The 23,532-nt window shown below is 52.8% G+C and overlaps 1 long non-coding RNA gene across 2 annotated transcripts; it reads left to right on the forward strand.

Moving 5' to 3' along the window:
- The first annotated feature begins 10,267 nt into the window (after positions 1–10,267).
- Positions 10,268–12,322, forward strand: LOC139078738 (uncharacterized). Of its 2 annotated transcripts, XR_011531781.1 has the most exons (4): positions 10,268–10,528; positions 10,674–10,786; positions 10,948–11,067; positions 11,552–12,322. It is a non-coding gene; the product is annotated as an uncharacterized lncRNA (long non-coding RNA). The 2 variants fall into 2 exon arrangements; XR_011531780.1 differs by lacking the exons at positions 10,268–10,528; positions 10,674–10,786 and having other exon boundaries at positions 10,804–11,067.
- The last annotated feature ends 11,210 nt before the right edge of the window (positions 12,323–23,532 follow it).

The raw sequence follows: 23,532 nt of genomic DNA on the forward strand, positions 1-23,532 counted from the left end.
CTCTCCCCGGGCACACACAGCCACACACTCACACGTGTGAGTCTCCTGAACTCACAGCCCGTCTCCTGAACGCCTTCTGAAATTTACAGTTCCTCTCACATGTGTGTACACACACACTCTCACAAACCCACCACGGAGTTATAGACACACTCATACTTGCTTCCCCTCACAGACCCTTTCTCTTACACACGCGCACACACACACACACGCAAATGCACATCCTCTCCTAAACACAGAGCGATTTATCTTTCCCTTTATTCCTGTCTCCCCCTCTTTCCAATGCTTTCTCTCTCTCTCTCTCTCTCTCTCTGTTGGAGATGAGGGGAATTTGGCAGCAACATCTCTTTGTCTCTGACTTTTTCTCTGTCGGCCTCTCTGGCTCACAGCGTCTGCACACACAGGCACGCAGAGGCACGAGAGTCTGCACACACTCTCCCTCTCACACACAGACGTGCAGGCCCAGGTGGCAGGGGCTCTGATCTGCGGGGGCGGGGGGGGGGTGGGGAGCGGCAGCGAGGGCTTCCAGGAGGTGGTCCAATTCGGAAGCCTGGCAGACAGCCTTGGCATTAGGAAGTCTGACAATAGAAACAACAATATCCAGAATGGAAACCACAGCGTCCACATAGAAGGCAGACGCAGCGTGGCGACTCGGAACAGACTCTCCAGCCAGCCCCCCTCACTTTGAATATGCGGTTCTGCCACTTATTAGCTGTTTAGCTTTGGGCAACTTCCATAAACTCTCTGTGCTTTGGTTTCACTGTCTGTAAAATGGGAGTATATCGGCACCCACCTCATAGGTTGGTCATGAGTTAAATGAGTTAACACGTGTAAAGTGCCTAGAATGCCAGATGTGCAAGCTCTAGGCACTGTATAGGCACCACATATGGATGATCATATTTCATTCTCCCATCACCTCTGTAAAGCAGTATTTCCCTATAAAGGTGAAAGGCCACACGGTTATTGAGGGGGAGCCAGACTTAGAACTCAAGTCACTGATTCATCAGCTGCCTACTATGCTCTCCCCCTCCACGCCGGCTCTCCTTCCCAGAGGCGGAAGCTGAGGAAGGGACACAGGGCAGCCCTGGGGAAGGACAGCCACAGAGGCAGGGTAGGAACTAAGACCCCACCAATGACCAAGTTTGGAAACTTTAGGCAGGTATAAGTCTGGAAACCATGGCAGAAGCCCAGCAGAGCTGACTGGCCAACAGCAGAGTTGAAGGAAGGTTTGGGCCAATGGGAGGATAGCAGAGCTCTGGTCCAGGGATGGGCCAATGGGAGGGGATGGGAGGGCTCTGGTCCAGGGATGGGCCAATGGGAGGGGATGGGAGGATTCCAGCTTAGGGATGTGAAGGCTCTGGGGCCCAGCTTTGGGCTGCTTGCGGGGGGCGTCATGTTGGCATGGAGCATCTTAGGGCTGCCCACAGGAGTCCCTCAGGTCGCTGTGTCAGGGTAGGGCAAGGCGTCACCCTCTTACTCTTCGTTCTGGGGACAGAGTGGGGGCTAGGGTGGGCCTGACTCCACAGGGCAGGACCAAACATCAGCAGGGGCAGGTAAAGGGCAAAAGAAGGACACAGACGCTCACTGTGTGTGCTGAGCCTGCCCACGTGTACACTCATTGGAGGCTAACCAGAACCCGCCCGCGGGCATTCCCATTTCCGTTTGCAGCAGCAGAAACTGCAGCTTAGGCTCACCTGAGTGCCCAGTGGCCTATGCTTGGGCCCTCAGACCCCTCCCTAGGGCAGGACCCGGGCAAGGACTTGGTCGTGGGATGGCCGAGCGGTCTCTGAGTAGCCCCAGCCACGAGAAGCAGAGGCACAGGGCAGGGGGCCAGGCACCACATGTCACAAATGGACTCGTGGCATCCACCTTGGCTCCGGTGCTCCCTCGTCCCACGACCCAGCAGGAGCAGCGTGGGGCTGGTACACGAGGTTTTGTGTTTAATGAAGGACCACACATCTCTTCTCCCCTCGACGGGCAATTTCTTTCTTTTGTTCTCTTTCAACAGCGGGCACTGGACTGTTTCCTCCGCCAGGTGGCCGGAAGAGCCAGGCGGCACGGGGGGGAGAGGGGCACGCGTGGTAAGCAGGGGCCTGGGTCACCTGCCTCACGTTGAGCACAGGATGCAAGTTTGGGTGGACTAACTTTTGGGCTAATTCACATTTTTTCCAATTAGTACTCGCATGCAAAAGCAGGGCTTCCAGGGGTGGCAGTGCCCCTGTGCTGGCCTGGGAGGGAAACGGGTCTCCCGGCTTTTCAGCTCTGTGTAAGTGGTGTGATGGGCAGGGGGTGCTGGGAGGGCAGTGCCAGGATGGTGCTGGCAGTGCCCTGGGTGACGAGGGCTCTGCGGTGCTGGCAGCAATGATCCCACAGCCAAGCTGCACGGGGGTAACTCCTGAGGCTGTTCGAAGGAACTTCACATTCGCCCGCTCAGTGCAGGACTGTGTCTTAGTCATCTCTGTATGCATGACACGTGAGGACCTACTATGTGCCAAGAACTGCACCAGGTGCTTTGGCTCCTGTCCCTATAGGGCTTGCAGGCTGGGAGGGGAAACAACCCTCAGTAACAATAAACTATACGTCCCATCACACAAAAATCTGGGAGATGTGGACCCACGGAGCAGACATACAACTCTACATCCGGGGCCAAGCTGTAAGCTCCGTGAAGGCAGGGACTGTGTTGATCTGGTTCCTACTGGATCCCCAGCGCCTAGCACAGGCTTTTGCACATGTTAAAGGCCAACAATGTCTGTCAAATGAATGAAGGAGGGACTGAATGGCATTAAGCTGAGACCTGAAATATGAGGAACGACCAGGGGAAGTAGAGTGGAAATGGGGTTCCCGGCAGAGGGAACAGCATAGGCAAAGGCTGGGAGGCAATAAAGAGCATAGCATTGGTTTAGCAGTTCTAGAGGAGTGGAGGTTGGCATGGGGTGGGCCGGGAGGGGAGAAGAGGAGCGGGAGATGAGGCTCCAGAGGTAAACAGAGCAGGTCATGATGGGCTGGTGGCCCCGTCGGGGCAACGAGAAAGCGGGAAAGTGGGAGGGATGGGCCTGAGTCATCCCAGTGTGGAGTCACATTTGAGTGGGGCAGTCTGAGGGCAGGGAGACCCTCGGGGGCTGTGGTGGTGCCTGACATGGGAGAGAATGGTGGCCTGCCTGGAGGAGGGGCGTGGCAGTGGGGATGGAGAGAAGGGATGGAAGGGACAGGACCTGGAAGGGGAATGGACACAGGGCTGAGGGGTGGTAGAGTCATGGGGACACCCAGCGTCTGGTTAGGACCATTGGGAAGAAGGTGGTGCCTTTCCCTGAAATAGGAGATGAAGGCAGAAGAAGAGACACAGAGCAGGCACAAGGGGCACATTACACAGAAGTGTCTCTGGACCAGGGACTTGGCCAAGATGCAGCTCTGCTCAAGTCGCCCCACACCCCCTCCCCTCAATTGCTTCTCCATGTAGAGCCAGGAGGTCCCTCTAAAGCACAAATCTGACCACGTCACCCCTCATCAAAAACCCTCAATGACTCCCCAGTGCTCCCCCACGATGAAATCTAAAATCCTTCTCACGGCCTCTAAGACCCTGCGTGATATGGCCAAGCTCGCAGCTCAGCTCTCATCTCAGACACTTTCTCCTTGCTCAGTAAGTGGCAACCAAGTGGATCTTGTTCCATTTCCCTCATCCCAAGCTCCTGCCTGCCTCAGGGCCCTCACAGGTGCTATTCCCTCTGTTGGCATGCTTTTCCCCTTACTTCCTTTCTTAGCCAACTCCACTCATTCTTTAAATCTTGGCTGAAAATTCACTTCATCAGAGAAACCAGCCTTCACTCCCAGACCACGATTAGTTCCTTCAGGTAGAGCACCACATTCTTCCTCTCCTGCTTTGTCTCCACAACTGTAGTTAAACCAGGATTTGTATAATTGCACCTGCCCCCTCCCTAACTCCAGGCTCGGAAGGGCAGCCACTGTGTCTGTTTTATTGGCCCCTGTTTCCCCAGTGCCTGGCACATGGTGGGGACTCTGTTAGTAATTATCAGTGAATGAATGTGACATGTAATATATTTAAGATTATTTGTATCATGATGAATGTTTAGCAACAGCTAATTTACAACATTAGTCAAGTCAACTGAGACCAAAATAGCAGAAGCATCCACTTTAAATATAAACCTCTATGGAGATGACTCCCAAGCCTGCACTTCCAGCCGCGAATCTTTCTCTCCTTCCAATCTGTATCTCCAACTGCCTACTGGACATCAGCCCCTTTGTAGAAAATGCCTCAAAACCCTTTGCTGGCTCTCCTGTTTTGGTCACCAGCCTGTGTTTTGTTTTTCAGGCATCCCAGCCGAATGCGGGCTGAGCCTGACCCCCTCAAGTCCACAGATGCCTTCCGGGGATGGAATTGGTGACCTCGCACCGTGGGGTCTTCCTTCCAGTCTCTTCCGTGTGCTCTCCTTTGGGGAGGTGGGAGGAGCGGGGCAGGACATGGGGATTCCAGAGCAGCAGGGAGTGGCTGAGAGCCCCTCCTTGGGCAGGGTCACAAGGCCAAAGCAGGGGACCAGGCAGAGACGCAGCTAAGGAGACAGATGGGTCTGTAGCCACAGGCAGGGACCAGGTGGAAATGCAAAGCCTAGGCTGAGAGCACGTTCACTTATTTCTCCATAATTTATGATCCTGCCTACATCCAAAAATGATGCGAGGTCACTTACTACAAAAATACTGGTCAAAGTCTACAGGTAGATTCAGAATAGACAGTAGGGAGATCAGCAACCAAACAGATGAGGAGGAAGAAAGTGGATCAGGCACAGGAGCGTCGTCTCCTACTAGAACAGGGCCCATGGTTTGCCAGGCTCCGTTGTGACAATCCTGGCCTTGTTGGACCCCGACAGTCTCCTCTCATTCTGCAGATGGCCAGAGAGGCAAAGCCACTTGCCCAAAGTCACTCAGCTGGCCCGTGGCAGGAAGCAGTGACTGTAGCCCAGGGAGAAGCCCAGGGTTAGAGGGCGCTTTTCCAGGAATGCCCCTCCTCTCCATCTTCTTGGCATCTCCTCCCAGCTCCCGTGCAAAGCCTCACCCCTGCCCCTGCTCTGCAGAAACGTCCTGCACCTTCGCCCACCCTGGAGCAGCCTGCACAGTGGGACCAGACTCATCCCCCTCAGCTGACAGCTCTCCGCCATCCACAGGACAGTCCACACCGCCTACGCCAGTGCTCCCCACGGCTCTCTCCACTCAGGCCCCACTGGGAGGGTCGGCTTCAGGTCCCCTTCATTTCGCACCAGGTAGCAGCCACAGTGCAGTCTGAACCCATTCCAAACCCGTGCTGGGCTTTCCCTCCAGCTGTCCCTTCCACTCGGGGAGTGGATGTAGCAGAGTGGTCAGACCCATGGACCTCGGAGCCAGAAGGCTTGGGCTCAGATTCCAGGTCAGCTCCCTTAGCTGTGCAACCTTGGACAACTTCCTTCACCTCTCTGCTCCTCGGTTTCCTCATCTGTGAAATGCCCTCCCTCGTAGGCGCCTCTCTCTTGAGTTGTTGTGAGGATCAAGCGAGGAGGTGACACATGTGGAAACTAATAAAAGAAATCCTAACTAAACTGAGTTGGGAAGGCCTGTAGGGGGAGCTCCCAGCCCAATCACTCATCATCAATTACACCACACAGGAAGAGAGGGATGTCTGCATCACTGACAAGAAGTAAAACTACTTCACTGCTGGAGGAAGATTTCTCTGTCCCCCTGGCAACAGCCCAGCCAATAAGAAATGCCACAGCCCAGCCAATGAGAAACGCCACAGCCCAGCCAATGAGAAAGGCTTCAGCCCAGCCAATGAGAAACGCCACAGTTCAACCAATGAGAAATACCACAATTCAGCCAATGAGAAATACCACAGTTCAGCCAATGAGAAACGCCGCAGCTCAGCCAATGAGAAACACCACAGTTCAGCCAATGAGAAATGCCACAGCTCAGCCAATGAGAAACGCCGCAGCTCAGCCAATGAGAAACACCACAGTTCAGCCAATGAGAAATACCACAGTTCAGCCAATGAGAAACGCCGCAGCTCAGCCAATGAGAAACACCACAGTTCAGCCAATGAGAAATGCCGCAGTTCAGCCAGTGAGAAGCCACCAGGACCCTGAACTGTTATTTCCCCCAATGGATTTTTGTTTAGGACAGCCCCTCCCTATCCTTCTTCTTGTCTATAAAAGCAGCTCCCCTCCTTTGCTGGATTTGCCTGTGGTTCACTACAGCATGCGGATCTGAAATTGCAATTCTTTTGGCTATTCCTGAATAAACTCATTTTGAGATGAAGTAACAGGCAAGTTTTCTTTTTAAGTTGGCAGCGTAAAGGGCTTAGAGTCCTGCCTTGCCCGACTAAGTGCTGTTGGTATGAGCCCTTCTTATTACTCATCCCGCTTCCCTGCTTTGGGACCCCCCACAGCCTCCCGCCACATCATCCACTAAAATCCTAAGTAGACCTTGCGGTCGAACTCGCCCGTCCTGCTTCTGCGCCCCTCTGCTTGCGGGGATGGTTCCAGCTGTCTTTCCCACAGTCTGAGCATCCCTCTGTGTCAGAGGACACTGCCTTTGATCCGGAGGGCTTTTCTCTCCTTCGGAGAGCGTCTTGATCCCAGTGTGAAAGTGAACTCCCAGGGCGGGGACCCTCTCTCATCTCTCTGAGAGTCATAGCAGGTGCTTTGCAAATACTTGTTAGATTTACGTTCCGTAATATGAGCCCTCTTCTGCCCTAGTAAATCACTCTGCTCCCTATTAAAGGGGCATCCTCTGGGCTGGGGCTGAGACAGTGGACCGTCTCTTAAAGACATTGTCGTATGTGTGCTGTTATGAGTCAGGCGATGAAGTGGGGGCTGGGGGGTGGTGAAAACTGAACCAGGGTTGGAGCAGGCTGCCAGCCATGAGTCAGATGGCAGGAGAGCAGGCTTCCAGACCCAGAGGTAACATGGGCCAGAGGGTAGGACCAAGGCTGGCAGGGACAGGTCATCTGAGCCGAGGACAAGAGCAGACAGGCGAGCTGGGGGCCAGAGGTTGACCCAAAGGAAGGAGTTGACCAAGACTGGGGAAGGAGGAAACAAAATGGTCATCTCTTATTGTTCCACTATTTTTACTTTCTTCTTTCATGCCAGGCATTACACTCACCCAAAGATCTCTCCACCCCCCTTCCACCAGTCTGCTAGTTGCTGGCCTTGGACAGCACCTGATTTCGCCAGCCCCACCTGGGTAGAGCGACTAATAAGCCTCTCTTTGTGGCCTTCTGGTGGAAAATGTGATAGAAAGTGCTGGTTCCCAAGCCTCGCTGGAAGGGCAAAACCCCACGGGGTCACCTACAAAGGCAGGTACCAGGCCCCACCTTAGTCCAACAGAACCAGAAATTCCATGGCAAGGAGCTCAAGAATCCGTAGTTTAAAAAAAAAACAATCCTAAAATTCCACAAGTATTCCAATGCAGCTGGTCCAGAGACGGTGTTTGACAACTGCTTAAAAAAAAGAAACATGTCAAAGTAAGTTCTTAATCAGAGTTAATATCCTTGCTTCTTTCCTTTTTTCTTCCTTCCTAATTAGTAGGGAGGGTCACCAGGTTTAATTAATGAAAAATCCCTAATACCCAATGGTTTGAAAGAATTATCGCTTGATTGCTGTAAGGGGGCCTGCTCCATCGGGCTGGGTGACGGCACCTCCTGGCGAGGCCCTCAGATGATGCTGTCAGCCCAAGGGGTGAGTCTGCAGAGGTTGGGGGGTGCTTAGGAAATGAGGGTCTTGAAACAGCTGCCCCTCTTCAGTAATTCAGACCTTCTGGCCATGATTTGTTTTTACCTTATGAATTTTCTTAACAAACTCATTCATTGGTTCAACAAGCAGGGAGCCATCTCCCAGGCACCAGGCTGAGTGAGGTCACGGGACTCAGAGATTAAAAACCAAACAGCGCTTACACACAGTCCCTGCCCCGCTGCCTAGTGGGGGAAGCAGAACCACGTAAGTGGGTCACTGAAGTGAAAGAAATTGATCCTGCGGGAGTAGGCTGGGGGCTGTGGGATCCCAGAGGAGGGAAGGTCGTCTTGGCGTGGAGCCCTTTTGGAAAGTCTCACAGAGGAGGTGGCGTTTGAGTGGACATGGAGCCGAGTTGCCTCTGGAGCCACAGCACTGCCATCAAACCCCAGCACTGCTGGCTGTGTGTCATTAAGCAAGTTACTCAACCTCTCTGTTCCTGGGTTTCCTCCCCTGTAAAATGAGGATGATAATTTTCTTTACTTTATAGGACTGTTGTAATAGATAAGCTAACATATGTAAACATGTAGAAAAGTGCCTGGGGTATATAAAATTTTAAAAACATGTGTATACACACACTATTGTTATTATTATTTTGAGAATGCCTGAGACCTTGCCACACAGAGAAGGGGAAGGCAATCTGGGCAGGGGGGAAATCACGTGGAAAGGCACCGAGGTGGGAAGGAGCAGGAGGAGCTGAGGGGACGGGGAGCAGGCTGGTGCGGCTGGGCAGCAGGTCGGGGTGGGGCCACATCCAGAGATGGGGTCCTTGGGACTCAGGCATCCTCGTGGATGGTGCTACAAGGGTTTCCCTCCCAGTGCCCAGCCACATTGTCACTAACTGTGGACCAGTCGAGCCCAGGTTAAGCGGATTTGGTGGTGGTCTGGGCACACCTCGCTCCATTGGGTGAAGACCGTGGTCACTCATGGACTATGACCCTGAGACTCTCCCCAGCTCCCAGAACAGTGAAGTGTCGTCTACCCTCCCCCCACCCCACCCCGTGAAAGCCCCTGCTACCAGGCAGAGCTCTTTCACGCCTCCTCATCTGATCCGGTCAAGGGCAGGTGCTCGGTCAGACTGCCCGCCGAGAATCCCAGTGGCGAATTGACATTTTTCTTGTTTTCAGCTGTCTGGATCCTTGGACCATCCTCCATGCTCTGCGTCTCCGAGGGAGAACCCAGAATTCTCGCTTTCCCAGCCCTCTTTGCAGCCAGGAAGTTGGCAGATGACCTGGGCTCCACCAGCCAAACTCACTTGACCAGACTCTCTGAGAAAATTGGGAGAAATCGGGAATGGGGGCCACTATGGAAAGCAGTCTGCTATTGAGCAGGACCGCCAAGGCTGCTGCCTCGGGGGGCGGCAGGGGTACAAGGTGGAATTCCTGGGGCAGAAGTGGCATCGGTGCTGGCACGTGGAGTAGGTGCACAAAAGAGAAGGTCCTGGCTGTGATGTGAACAGCATGGCAGGTGAACGGAGTGGCAGAGCGGGCGGAGGTGCAGAGATGGCTTCCTCATCTATGGTGTGGTTTTGGGAGCTCAGCCTCAAGCTGGTTCTCTGGCCACTCACCCGCCTATGGATGACCATCTTCTCTGTTTAGACATCTAGAGTCAGTTTCCATTGCTTGCAGCTAAAATTCCTCTTGAAACACAGCTCTGCCGCTTACTGGCTGTGTGTCCTTGGGCAAGTTACTCAACCATTCTGTGCCTCGGATCCCTCCTATGTAAAATGAAATACGAACAGTAGCTACCTTGGAGACTTGCTACTAAGATTCAGTGAGATGCTCTGCACATTCCTCAGCCCATGAATTAAGCCCGCAATGAACATTAGCTCTTATTTTCACTAAATCTGAGAAAGATAAGGAAAACACCGTTGTTAACTAAAGAGGCACGAGGAAGTGAAGCGACTTTTCCAAAAGCCACAAGTGAGCAGGGGGGAAGGTCTCTGGTCTCCAAAACCCAGAATCTTTCCTCTCTCCGGCAGCCACCTTGCCTTGCGTGTGTGTGTGTGTGTGTGTGCGTGCATGCGTGTTCCTTATTGCATAAAGCCACTGTATTATGTGTGCTGTCAGATATCCTATTAAAAAGCAGAGTGGAGAAAACAGCGAGCGGCTTCCTCTGCCTGCACTTCCACTGATTACAAAATTAAATTAAGCGGCGTGGCTTGCTGCTGGTCTTTGATGGGGAATACAATGAACCGCTCTTCGCCTCCCCGTGAGAAGTCCCAGAGAACGGTGCCGGGGGAGCCGGGCCCAAGACAGTATTTCTTCCTCCCAATGCCCGGGGGGCAGAGCCTTCCTCTCTCCAGAAATGTTAAGCCCCTGAACCAGGCTGCCTTTTTATTAGGTTAATAAAACACCAGGCCCATCAAGGCGCCAGCTCGTAAAGGTCAGTGAGTCATGTCTGAGCGCAGAGGAGAGCTGGTGGGGCAGCGGCCCGCTCCCCAGGGCCGGCGGGAGGGCGGAAACTGCCCCCACCAAGGCCAGCACTGCCTCCGGGGCCAGGATGAATGACGCAGGCAGGGCCATGGAGGCAAGATGGACGGGGATCCTCCTGTGCCCCTCGGACCTCAGAGGCCTTGGCCGCGCTGGGTCTCCAGGGAGGGATCAGGACCAGGAGAGGGCGGATGGAGGTCGAGCTGGCAGGAGACGGGGACCCGAGTCTGAGCGATGGACAGGCAGACGGGCAGGAGCGTTAAACCAGGGCACCAGCGATCAGAGACTCTTTGGTGTTACACAGCACGGTGGAGAGGAGCGGGATCGCCATCAGTGAGTTCTGGGTTGAAATCCTGTCTCTCCGTCTGCGTCTGCCCAGCTTCAGTCTGTTCTCGTGTTTCAGTTATCCAGTTGTGTGACAAACAGCTCCCCAAGCTTAAACTAACTGACAACAACAACGCCCCTCTGTCTCTCAAAGGTCTGGGAGGAGACTGAGCTCCCCTGAGTGGTTCTTCTGCTCCACGCGGTGTTGACGGGGCTGCGGTCCCCTGAGGCCGGCTTGGCTGGCGGACGGCAGCTCAGCCAGCGCTGGTAACTGGAATACCTCCGTTTTCCACGTGGGCTTCTCACCGAGCTGTCTGGGTTTCCACAGGGGGCATTCCAAGTGACCAAAGCAGAAGCTGCAGACCTTTGAAAGCCCAGTCTTAGAAATTACCCGGCATGACTTCTGATGCATTCTATTGGTCAAATAGGTCAAGGGCCAGATTCGAGGGGAAGAGAGATAGACTCTCCCTTTCCATGAGAAGAGCAGCAAAGAGCTAGTGCCATCTTTAATCTGCCACATGCCAAGGCAGCAGTGATCTCCTTACAAGGTAAACAAGATTGTGTCACTGTCCTGTTCTCGTTCTTTGGCTTCCCTTTGCCCTGGTGATAAATTCCACACTCCTTTATCATGGCGGCCTCCAGGGATCTGACCCCTACCAACATCTATAGGCCTCAATTCATGCACTCATTACCTTGTTCAATGTGCTCCAGCCTCACTGGCCTCCCTTCAGTTCCTCCAACATAGTAAGCCCTTCCCATCTCAGGGCCTTTGCATGTGCTGTTCACACTACCTAGAGCTAGCCATTCCTTGCCTGACTAGTTCTTTCTCATTCCGCAGCTATCAGCAAAAATGATACCGTGTGACCTCCTTTTTCACTTAGTCAGCAAATATTTACTGTGTGCCTATTATGTGCTAGGCGCCGATCTAGGCCTCATCAAGAATAGATCCTGTGTTATTTTCTACTTTAGCATCCCTCTCTGTTTTTGGCACTAATTAAAGCCTGTAATAATCTTGCTTTATTTCTTTGTCAGGTTCATTGTCCATCTCCCCGACTAGAACGAGGGCGGGCCCGCCTGGCTCACCATGGTTTCCCTTAACAGAGACCTCAACACGGAGTAAATGCTCAACAAATATGTGCTGAACGAATGAATGTTGCTTGCCTGGCCTTGTGACCTTGGCCAAGTGACCTGACCTCGCTGTCTCAGTTTCTCCATCTGTAACAGGTAGTTATCAAGAGTGACCTCCTCACAGGAGCAGGGTGAGGATCGAGAAAAAATAATGCAAAGAAAGCCTCGCCGTGTTCGGCACGTAGTAAGTCCTCACAGAAGTGGCCCCTGATGCTGTTACTGTTATTATGATGATGATTTTATTAAAGCAAGACTCTGGGTCTGCTGCGGCGAGAACTAGCCCGTGAGTCTCGTGAGGGCCAGAGGGCCATGCTGGCGGTGTCTCGTCCGTGTGTGATACCCAGCACGGGGTCTGGCTCTTGCAGGGTGCTCAGTTGGTGTTGGTGAAACCGTATTTAACCAAGGAATTTAGCCGGCGAACGGACGCCCTGTGCTGGCTGTGTCTTCTGTCCTACAGTGTGCAGAGCCTCTGGCCCATAGCTAACATCGTCCTCCTGTGCCGGGTAATAGCCAACACGATTCAGACGCTAGAAAAATCCCCCAGCGATGGATGTCCTTCTACTGTGGAGTTGTCCGGCCACCATGTGGCCCCTCAGAAGGAGGGGCTGGGGAGGGGCTGCCTATGTCTTACCCTGTCCATCGCTATCAATAATAAAGGGCAGTAATCGTCATTGGCTCAGTTTCCCTGTGTTCAAGGACTGTTACTGCTTTTTGTAGACCAATTTAGGCCAATCAGCTATTATCCTGGCTGAGGCTCAGAGAGGTTGAGCAGCTTGCCCAAGGTCCACCAGTCAGGATCTGTCTGACTCTGTGTCCAAGCTCTTGTCCACTATACCGTCCCGTGTTCCTGGTCCCCGGTTAGACCCTCCCTGCGGCACTCCCACGGCCTCTGTAAACACCTGTTATCACCCTTTGCCTGTAGCCGCAGGTCAGAGCCAGCATCACGGGCAGGCACCCTGTGCTCTCACACAGGGCCCTAAGCTCAGACGGTCCCCAGGCTTGGTTTAATGATCTGCTGTCACATTCTTGAAATCTGTAACAACTTTTTAAACAAGAAGCCTCACATTTTCGTTTCGCACTGGGCCCCCCAAATTATGCGGCCAGTCCTGTCATAGGGTGTTCATCTCAGTATTTCCCCCACTGAGCTGTGAAGTCTTATAGGACAAGGCATGGGTTTAGTTTCTCCTTTTGATCCCCAGCAGCTTGCACACGGCCTGGCCCCAAGTTTAGGGGCACTGGGCCAATGTGAGACAGACATAAGGGGAAATGCCTTTGGCTGAGACACTCCTTGGGAGAAGAAGACACGAGACTTGGCTCCACCAGCGCTTGCTGTGTGACCTCTGGAACATCGCTTCACCTCTCTGGGCCTCAGCTGTCAGAAGGAAACAGATAGTGCTGCCCTTCCTGTTTTTCAGGGTGGTTGTGAATCAAGGCAACAACAGGACACATGCTGCATGGACACAGTGCTGTATCATATTGGCTGTCTGGGGCTGGTGGGGACACTGAGCGTGTGGGAGGGGTTGGCCCCTGGGGGGAAGGGTCCAAGCAGGAACTCCTCACTGGAGTCTGGGCCCACCTCCCCAGGCCCACCTGGGCTTGTTGCTGATCCTTGGAGGTGACAGCAAGGTTTCCCCCCCAGAGAGAAGAGACAGGATGTGAAAATCCTCATCCATCCACCCGGCCCGGCCAGAGGCTTGGCTCTCCCCCGTGGCTGGCACGCCGGCTCCTGGGGTGCTCACTGCTCCCCTCCCCTGCCCGCCCTGCGTGTGTAAATGTCACGGGCTGCAGAGGGCAAACACGCAGGAAGCCCCGGCTGCCTTTCCATTTACCTTCCCCTCCGGCCGGAGATCAGCCCGCCCAGGGGACTGGATGCAAATTGCAGCCACAGGGTCTGCACCAGAGAGGGACACCGGGCGGCCCCGAGGCTTTGGCCATGTGAGCAGAAGCGGGGACAGACCCTGTCCTTTTGGAAGTAGAAGGGAACCCTGCCTGGGCTGAATTGTGGGAGGACTAGGTTTGGGGCGTGCACATCGATCCAGGCACACTTTTCCCGGTTCCACTAAGGACCTATAGAGCGTCCTTTGACTGTGGCCACAGCAGTTTCTCTCATGTGTCCAGTCTGCACGCTTACACCCACATTATCTCAGCCAGGCTTCAGGGGCATCCTTTAGGGTTGTCACATACCATTGGGCAGATGGGGAAACTGAGGCTCCCATGCCCAGGGGCTGGAAGCTGGAAGTGGCTGTTCCTCCTATGCTCTTTGCGCCATGTTATGTGCATCAACTCAAGAGGCGGTCCAGGCAGGAAATAGGGGTGGGGAGAGAGAATTTAGATGGATGCCTCATAACTGACCATTCGGGCTAATCACTTGGGCTAGCTCCATCCTGGGGAGTACTTTTCAGGAATGAATATTCTAGAATGCCCTTCTAGAGTTGGGGAGTCTGGGGAGGGGGCAAGGACGAGGTGGCACAATGGAAGAGAAAGTGTCTCGCGGACTGTCAGTGCCCCAGGCGTAGGAAGGTAGGTTATTCGTAAGAACCGCAAGTTCCCTGCAAACGACATCTTGAAGGTCAGAGTGGAAGGGAAGTTCTTGCTGCGTCTTTGCTCCCTGTGACTTGTCCCATGTATTTCTCTCTGTCCATCTCCGCGTGTGCATCTTCCCACTGTGTTTCTGCGCCTCTCTCTCCAGCACCATCTCTCTCGGTCTTTTTTCCTGTCTCTTCCATCCGTCTGACTCATCTCTTCCGTCTGTCTGTTTCATCTCTGATCTGTCCTGTCTGCTCTCTCTGTCTGTCCTTCCTCTCCCCCAGGCCCCTCACCGTCCCTCCTGCCATCTCCCCTGCCAGATGCTGTTTCCAAGGCTGCACACAGGTTTTTCCCATCCCGAGTGATTTATGGACCTGGCTCAGCCCAAGAAATGCTGGCTGGAGCCTGTGCTGTTCCAGGAGCTGGTGCCTGCAAGGCAGGCTCCGCCCTCGGCCCCCAGGCACCATCTCTGGGACACGTTCTGTTGTTTCTGCTTTCTTCTGATGGTTTAGGCCCCCACCCTGATACTCACAGACAGATGCCCAGGCTCTGAGCTGCCCCCCTCCCTGGCTGACCCTGCTGTGTCTCTCTACGTCTCTGATGTAACTTCTGGCTCTGCCTCCATGTGTCTCTGCTGTTAGCTCAGTTTCTGCCTCTCTCTGTCTCTGCACACCTCTCTTGTAAGTCTGTCTCCATCTCTGACCTTGATCTATGCCCCCATGTGCCGGTGTCTCCCTATCTGGTTGTGCATCTTTGTGGTTCTGTTCCTGTCCCTCCCAGATTTAGCATGCAGCGTTTACGTGGTGCCAGAGGCTGCAAGGACTACCTGCGAGCATCTTCTCCAAGCCAGATTACCCTCAGACGGCTTGGACCTAACACGGGACCCTGGGCTAAGCCGCCACCCCTGCACCCCTTGTCTTTCATGTCACGTCGAGGAAGTTTCCTGAACTCCCGGTGACACTGCTGTCAGGGCCCGACTTACCAGGAGAGCATGAATAATTAAAAGCTGTAGCTGAGGCTTGTTCCGATTTAAACTATATTAGTGTTGCCAACTGTCCTGACCCATTTAATATTCATGCCATTCTCGGCTCCCTTAAAGTGAGAGGAGTTTGCTACCTGATTTAAATTGCGCCTGTCAGTTTCGATTAAAGATCAGGTTGACCACAGTTGCGGGGAAATTAAATGAACATTCTCTTAAGCAATATCATAGAATTTAATGTAGCAATTAATATCTATTGCAACGCGCTGCTGTATGAGCCGCTGGGAGTATAATCTGGGGCTCATGGGGGCTAGCAGTACCCCAAAGTCTCGATCCTCCAGAAATGGGCCCCCACGTGGGTCTGGTCTTTAACTGGCTTCTTCCTCCAGGAGGAGCAGAAAACACAGGGGACAGCTGTTGTTCTCTAGGGCTTGGGGCCCATCATGCTGCCTTTTGACCAGTTCACATTTGGGGAAACTGAGGCACATGGCGTCAGAGGTTTGCTCAAGGCCAGTTTCGATTTGTAATAGAGTGGAGCACTGCACAGAGGGAGGACCAGCCCCTTGGGGCCAGGAGTGCCCAGGTGGCAGTTAGGCGCTGTCCACAGCGGGGGGAGACATGTAGGAACACAGGCCGAGCTCTTTCAGACAGAAGGGCTGGGAGGGCCTCTGGGGACCCGCAGAAGCAGAGGTTATGTGCAGCTGAGGGGCGGCAAGTAGGTTTCAAGGTGTGGGCCAACTCTGATTAATTGATGGCACCTGCCTGCCGTGGGGGGACCTGAGTTTGTGCCATGATCCATCAGCTGGCTCTGCCATGGGCCTGGCGAGGGAAACGGTGTCTGAATGAGCTCCCTGCCTCCCAGAGGAGCCTTGGTTTCCTCTTCTGGAAGATGGGAATAATAACCTGGTCCTGGAAGGGCCAGTGTGAGGACTAAACGGGCCAACTGAGGCAAACCACAGGCTCATGAAAGGCTGTGCTTCCCAGTGGTTAGAGATAGAGGCTCCGGAGCTGGGCAGGCTAGGTGTGAATCCCGGCTCTGCCACTTGGTAGGTGCATGTCCTTGGTCAAGGTGAGCTCTCTGACTCAGTTTCCCTATCTGCGAAATGCAGATAACAATAGCACCTTACCTCATAGGGGTTTCATGGAGGTCAAATATGTTAATACATGTGGAGTGTTCAGAGCAGAGCCTGGTCCAAAGGCTCATAAGAATATTTACTCTAAGTAATGTGACGGTCAGGACTCGATGGGCACACAGCGTGGAGATTTGTTGTTGTCACTCTTACGTGAAATTGCTTGTAGGACACTAGACAAGAATAAGGTGTTGTTTTATTTTCTTTTTCTCTCTTTTTATTTCATCTGATTCATATAAAAGCATATATGTGTGTGTGTGTCTACACATATGTGTTATGAAGATAATGAAATGAACACCAGTGTTTCCACCTCAACCTAAGAACTGGAACAGTCCCAAACGACTGATACTCCGGGGTGTTCCTCCCTAATTGTAATTCCTTGCTCCCTACCAAGGGTAGTTCTGTCTGAATTTTGTGTTTATCATTCCATTGTTTTCTTTAAAAACATGAAGTCTGGGTTTTGTTTTATTGGTAAACAAGAAAAGGTATTTATTTTGCAACTTTTTTTTAAAAGTTTGGCACCTGAGCGAACAACTGTTGCCAATTATTTTTTTTTCTCCTTCTTCTTCTCCCTGAAGCCCCCCAGTCCATAGTTGCATATTCTAGTTGTGGTCCCTCTGGTTGTGCTGTGTGGGACGCTACCTCAGCATGGCCTGATGAGCGGTGCCATGTCCATGCCCAGGATCCGAACTGGCGAAACTCTGGGCCACTGAAGCAGATTGCACGAACTTAACCACTCGGCCAAGGGGCCAGCCCCTATTTTGCAACTTTTTTCCTCAGCCTTATTTTCTAACGTTCCTCAAGCTGTTTGCACAGCAGCAGTTCATTCCTTTTCAGTGCTGTGTAGTACTCCACAGTGTGGCTATAACACACCTTGCTTCTCCAGTTTTCAGTTCTGCGATCACTGCTGCTGAGCACCTTCCTGGCCATGTTTCCAGGTGCGCAAGGCAAGTGTTTTTCTAAGGCATGAACTGAGGAGAGAATGGCTGGGTCCTAGGGTGGGACAGCCTCAATTTTAGTGACTTTGTCAAGTCCCTGGATGCATTTGAGACCCCAGTGAAGCCAGCCTGGGTCCGTGCTGGCCGTGCTGGAGAGTGAGGGTGGGTCGTGGACATCACGACCTCTTGGGGCTCCGGGATTCTGTAGAACCCACGCCAACTCTTTCATACCGAGCAGTGCGTGGAGCTCCCCAGGACGTAAGGTCTTTAGGAGGTGAGACAAGGTGAGTCCACGGGCTGCTGCTGGTTAGCAGGCTCGGCCCCCACCAAGAGTTGGGGTAGTAAGCACCCGATAAATGTCAGCTATTCTGTTATCACACACACACACATGCACAAACACACATCTGTGCAGCAGGACACACACAGAGTAAATCCTCCTTCATTTCGCTCATTTGCTCTTTGTAACAATCCTGTGATAGAGCGATTACTGCTCCCATATCATAGATATGGAAACTGAGGCCACACGGTCAGTAATCGACAATTCACATCAAGACTTCTCAATCCTCAAAATGCAGGCTCTTCGTCTCCGTGCCCTTCACCCCCTCTGCCCCTCTCCCCACAAACATACGTGGTCATAAACATCACACATGGAGCACCTCATTCGATTCATTTGACAACATTTTATTGACCGCCCTCTGTGTGGGGTAAGGCTTGGGGCTGTCAATTATGTGTCGTGTAACCATCACAACAACTGTGCGGTTCTTGTTTTATAATAGGTGGGTATTATTTTATCCCCACTGACAGATGAGGACACTGCAGTTTGGAGACACGGATGGTTTGCTCCATTTCAGTAAGTGACAGAGCTGGGACTCAAATCCATCTGGTGCCCTGGAGCCCATGTGGTCAGCAGACAGGTGGAGAAGGTGCCCTCACACCTTGAAGAGAGGGGACACTTGAGAGTCAACGTATACAGCAGGTGTGTGTGTCCCTGCCCCGTGCACCCCCGTGCTGCAGACGGATGGTAAGGGGTTACTGAGGCACTGTGTGAGCCCTTCTGGGATGGCCTCGAGGACGTCACCTAACTCTCTATGTTGGCTCTGCCTGACGACTGGCTGGGAAGTAGAAGGGGTGGTCTTTGGAGTCTAAAGAGAGTGCATGCAGGAGCAGGATGTCATTTAGCTGCTCCCAGCATGGTCTGGGGAAGAAGGTGCCCTGTGCGGTCTGTGCAGGACGTTGCCACAAGCGTGCAGCGATGGCTGGGGGAGTCTCGGGCCACGTGGTTCATGCCAAGACTGTGATGCCCTTTCTCAAATCCCTGGGGCTGATTTAGGGCCCCCAGTGATCTTCAGATGGGAATTCAGTTCCTTTCATTTACATACTTCCGTGGGAAAAGGCAGTCCTGGCCAGCGGACCCCAGGGCTCCGCTATGCTCCACAGTTCTACTTCTCACCGTAAAGTGACAAATGGGCTCCCGTGAGTGGGGTTGAGCAGTGAGTGGTCCTGAAACTTCAGGGAGAAGAAGAATCAGCAGACCACTTGCTGAAGTTGTAGGCTCCTGGCCCTTCCCAGGATCTGTGGTTCTGGGTCCTCTAAGGTGGAGCCAAGAAGAATGTGCAATTCTAACGAGCTTCTTGGGTGATTCGAAGGCTGGGGGTCCAGACCACACTGGAGAGACAGTAGGTGTGAAACCTGTGCAGTCAGGCCGGGCTGGGCTCTGCTGCATTAATAAACACACTAGGACATCTTGGTAGCTTAACACAGCAGAGGTTGGTTTCTGTTTGTATCACAGTCAGACGTGGATTGGGTTGCACCCCTCGAGGCGTTCCTCCTAGCGGTGACTCAAGAGTCCAGGCTCCTATCTTGCAAGGCTGTCACTCCCAACACATGGCCTCCAAGGTTGCTGATGAAGGGGAAGAAAGGGCGTGGATTATCACTCAGCCAATTCTGCTCACAGCTCATTGGCCAGGCACGGTCACATGACCTCAACTTAACTGCAAGGGACACTGGGAAATGTAGTCTTCCCTTGTGCCCAGGAAGAGGAAAATGAAATGGGATTTGGCAAACATATAGCATTGTCTCTCTGTCACAAAGCTTGATCCATTCTGGGTGCACTAATAAGACCAAGCTTCTGCCCCTGCAGTGCTGAGGGCAAGTGGCTGGTCTGTGTCTGCCCCTGCGAGGCCCTGCCAGCTTCTCTTCTGTGTCTTCCAGCCCATTTTGAAAGAGGGTCAGTCTCTGCTTGGGTTGGTCACAATTCACAGCATGGTCACCCCTCACCCGTCCTGTCCACGTGGTGAAGGAGTGGGCTACAGGATTTGCCTTTGATTGAGTGCAGTGTTGGGTGAAGAGGAAATTTTGAAAGTCACGTTTGGACTCGGTAAGTTCTGTGATTGAGTAGTGATGTCTGCCTTGGGATGGGCAGGGCAGGTGGTGGCATGAAGGCTACACATTTGCCAGTTTGTCACGGCTGTTATTAGGACTGACTCTGCACAGCCCACCAAAACTTCTATTAGCCCAAATCTATGCTGCTGGGAGAAGAGTTAAGAATGGGTTAGGAGTGGCTTCCGGCACATAGTAAAAGATGAATAAATGTTAGCTATTATCCCAGGTGGCTTCTCTGGACTCAAGCTGGTTTCTGCATCCCTCTCACAGTAAGATTGCCCAGAGTTAAATTCAACTTTGTAGATGTGGGCTGATCAAGACAGAGTAGAACAGGGTTTCCACCTCCCTCTTTCTACACTCTACCTCTATTAATAGAGCCAAAGACTATATTAGCTTTTTGGTGACACACTAGTGATGCACACTGGTTCATTTCTAATCCCACAGATCTGTCTCATGTGTATTGCGACCAAGCCCCATGTCTCAGCCTCCTTGTCTTTGTTCAGATTTTCTTTACCTGAGATTAGGTCTGTGCATTTACTCCTGTTTTACTTCATCTTGTTCAATTCGGCTTCCAGGTTGTCAAGGTCTCCTTTTTTATGCCATAAATGCTCTTTGTCTGCTCTTAAATTGACTTTTCAGAAGCAAGGTGAAGACTGGGTTGGCTGGCAAGAAACCCGAGCTGTGAGAGTAATAATCACCCTCATCCATCCAGCACTTGCTGGGTGTCTAGAATTGTGCGCTGTATGTACTTTATCTCATTTGAGCTTTATGCCAACACCATGAGGTGCATATCGTAATTACACTGTTTTATAGGCAGAGAAACCCATCTCAGCCCCAAGGTCTCATTGGTAGAAAATGACAGAGCTAGGACTCGAACCAAGGTCTTTCTAAAGCCTGAATCCATGGTCTCAACTGCTGTACCACACCACTGGTGTGGAGGGGAGACCAAAGCAGAAGCTGGTGCCACGCTTAGGGGGCTGAGGTTGCAGACGGAATATACTCCAGCAGGCAGAAGTGGAAGGGCATTTATTATAGGGTCAGGCAGCACACAGAATTGCTGGGAGGGCTGGGAAATAAAGCCAGGAGAAATGTCCTGCCATAGACTAGAACTGTTCCAATGAAGTCCAATGGCCGCCCCCTCCCACTGCTCAGCACCTGCGACCAGGGACTTCACAGCAGGCCCTGAGCCAAGGGTCTGTTAGATCCCACAGCTCCCACCCCACCTGCCTCATCTCCACCTTCCAGGTCTCACGCAGTCTGTCCGAGACCCAGGTCACACGCACAAACGTAGTTAGCAGAGGGTGACACAGAAACATAACTTGTCACTTTCTAGTCTCTATTTTACAGGAGGACATCTCTAAGGCTGAGAGTGAGGTGCCCTCCATACTCGGGACCCTCCAGGAATTTAAGGAGAATCCTGGCATTTTGTGTTCTGAATAAGCTCTTACTCAGCTCACACGTCTGTTCTCGGGTGAAGCCCGCTCTACTCCCTCAGGCTGGCTTACCGTGCCTTCTACAGCGTTCTAGAATCCTTTACAGCCACCTCTGCTGAACACGACTGCACTGTGTTCTATTTCCACGTCTCTGTGCCCCACCACCCTGAGCCTGCCTCAAGGCCAGGACCGCGTGTCTTCATCTGTGTCTGAGGTGGCCAGCATGCCACCCATCAGACAGTAGGTGCCAAGAGACCCGTGTTGAGAGCGTGGGTGAGCAGATGGGTGTTTGCAGATGACCCTCCCAGCCCAGCTGTTTTCAGGAGCAGGTGTCCTGCAGGGAAGAGTGTGGGGGGGCTGCTGCTCGCTGGGCGTGAGGGCAGTGCACAGATCTGGCCTTTGCTCCCAGGAGTGCAATTCTCCCTCACTGTCCCCGGATGCTGCCCCACTCCTTGGGAACCCTGGAGCAAAGCGGAGAACGTGGAGGTCAGCCTGCCTCACGAAGTCTTAGAAGACTCTGTTGACGTCATGCTGTACAAGAATCGTGGGCATAGACAGCATGACGCCCAAGGACCACTCATGGGAGTGAACTTCATAAAAAGTAGACTTGTCCACATCCCCTCCTCATTTGCGGTACCCTGCCGGGTCAGGGTCTCTCCATCACCATGACTACCCGCATCCCATGGTAGACATTAAAAACTACCATCCCAGGGAGTTTTTCACCTTTGCCTCCAGGAATCCCACCCAGTGGTTTCATCCTTCTCTTGGGGGTCTTTTCTATGCACGGGTATAGTTTTCAATATGCCTATGTAAGTGCATGGTGACATGTTCCTGGTTGCGAGTGACGGAAACTCCAAAAATGTAACCAAGAAGAGGAATTTGTTAGAAGGTTCTTGTGACTGTTGAAGGGAGGTGGCTTGGCAGTGGGGGGACCTGGAACCAGGTTCTCTGTCTCGCTCTTGTCTCTAACACTAGCTCTAGCTCCTTCACCCTCCATCTCTCTCCCTTCATCTCGCTCATCTCTATGCGTTAGCATTGTTCTCTCAGGCCACCTTCCTCCACATGTCAAGATATGACGGACATTTGCCATGCCTTGCTCTCCACGGTTTAACCCCCTGAGAGGACCAGCCCCTCTTCCCTTAATTTCAGGTCTGAAACTCTCAGGGAAAGCCTCCGCCTGGACCAGCGCAGGTCTCCTGTCCGTGGTCAGTCTACGTCTGAACTCAGTGTAGCCGTGGGGTTAGGTACTGTGACTGGCAGCCCATCGAAACCACATTGGAGAGAGAAGAGGAGCTGGATACCAAAGAAGGGGCAGCTGCTCCCAGAAGATGGGGATGCTGGGAAGACAAGATGTTAGATGTGCCCCATCCAATCAGCATTCACTAAGGCCTCATGTGGGTCAGGTGCTCCCAGCCTCTGGGACCAAACTAACCGCTCGGAACCATAAATGTCCTCGTGAGTGCCCTGCGCTAGTACATCCAAGCTAAAGCAAGTGCGAGGAGGATCCTTCACGGCCAGTAGTGGGGAGGTCAGTAATTCCTATTCCGACCCAAGTTCATCGCAAAAGGAGCTTATAAAGCAGACCAGCAACTGAGTTTTATCTCATCTTCCAGTGGTAGTGGCTGCCTGGAGCTCTGGGTTGAAGTAACCTGAATCCACCTCCAGCCTTAACAAGAAAGATTGCTGTGATTGATTGGTAATGTCTGCCACAGGTAGAGAATGGAGGATGGATGAGTGTGCCACTTCTGCTCTAAAATGCTCTATTATAGCAGGGAATGTGGGATGGAGCTCCAAACACTGGCCAGAGTGGAGAAACATGTTTGAGGTGTCCTTTGTTGACCTTTGCCCTCTCAGGCCAGTCTCTGGGTGCATGGCTGGCCGCAGTCCCTTTCAAGGATCCCTCTTTTTCAGGCTCCCTTATCCTCTCCATGGCTGTTTCCCAGGCAGGATCACAGCTCCAGATCTGCACGTGGATCTGTGGTGCCGCATTATTTAAAGTCAGCCAGTCCCATCCTGACTGCATCGTCCTGAAGACCTGCTGTCCCGTAAGTGATCCTGGGATAATGCGGCTAATCGTGTGGGCCCGGGCTCTGAGGATGTCCTTGGGGGACGACTGTCTCTCCTGCTGCCCTAATTCATCCTAGTGGACGAGCCTGGAGGGGCTAATAGTGCCAACACAGGAGCTCTTGTGAGGCAGAGCAGAAGCTCGAGTGATCCGTGCGTGTTGGAATAATTACAGTTGTTTGTAGTAGCACCTTGTTGGCGGCACAGCTGCTACAGAGAAACTCTGATTCCAGGCTTTCCTCTTAATCAGTTAAAAATAGTGCTGAGTCTTTGATTAAATTGTTCCAGGAAAGCAAGAGGGCCAGGTGCTGGGGGGAGCTGACGCCGTCGCCTGGATCGTTCAGCTTCCCGAGCTGGCAAAGACAAGATGCAAAGACGTGGCCTCTGTCCTATCCTGTCCTCTGTGGGCTCAGGGATCAAACACTGGCCACTT

Source organism: Equus przewalskii, chromosome 2 (assembly GCF_037783145.1).
Source record: "Equus przewalskii isolate Varuska chromosome 2, EquPr2, whole genome shotgun sequence".
Taxonomy (NCBI): Eukaryota; Metazoa; Chordata; class Mammalia; order Perissodactyla; family Equidae; genus Equus; species Equus przewalskii.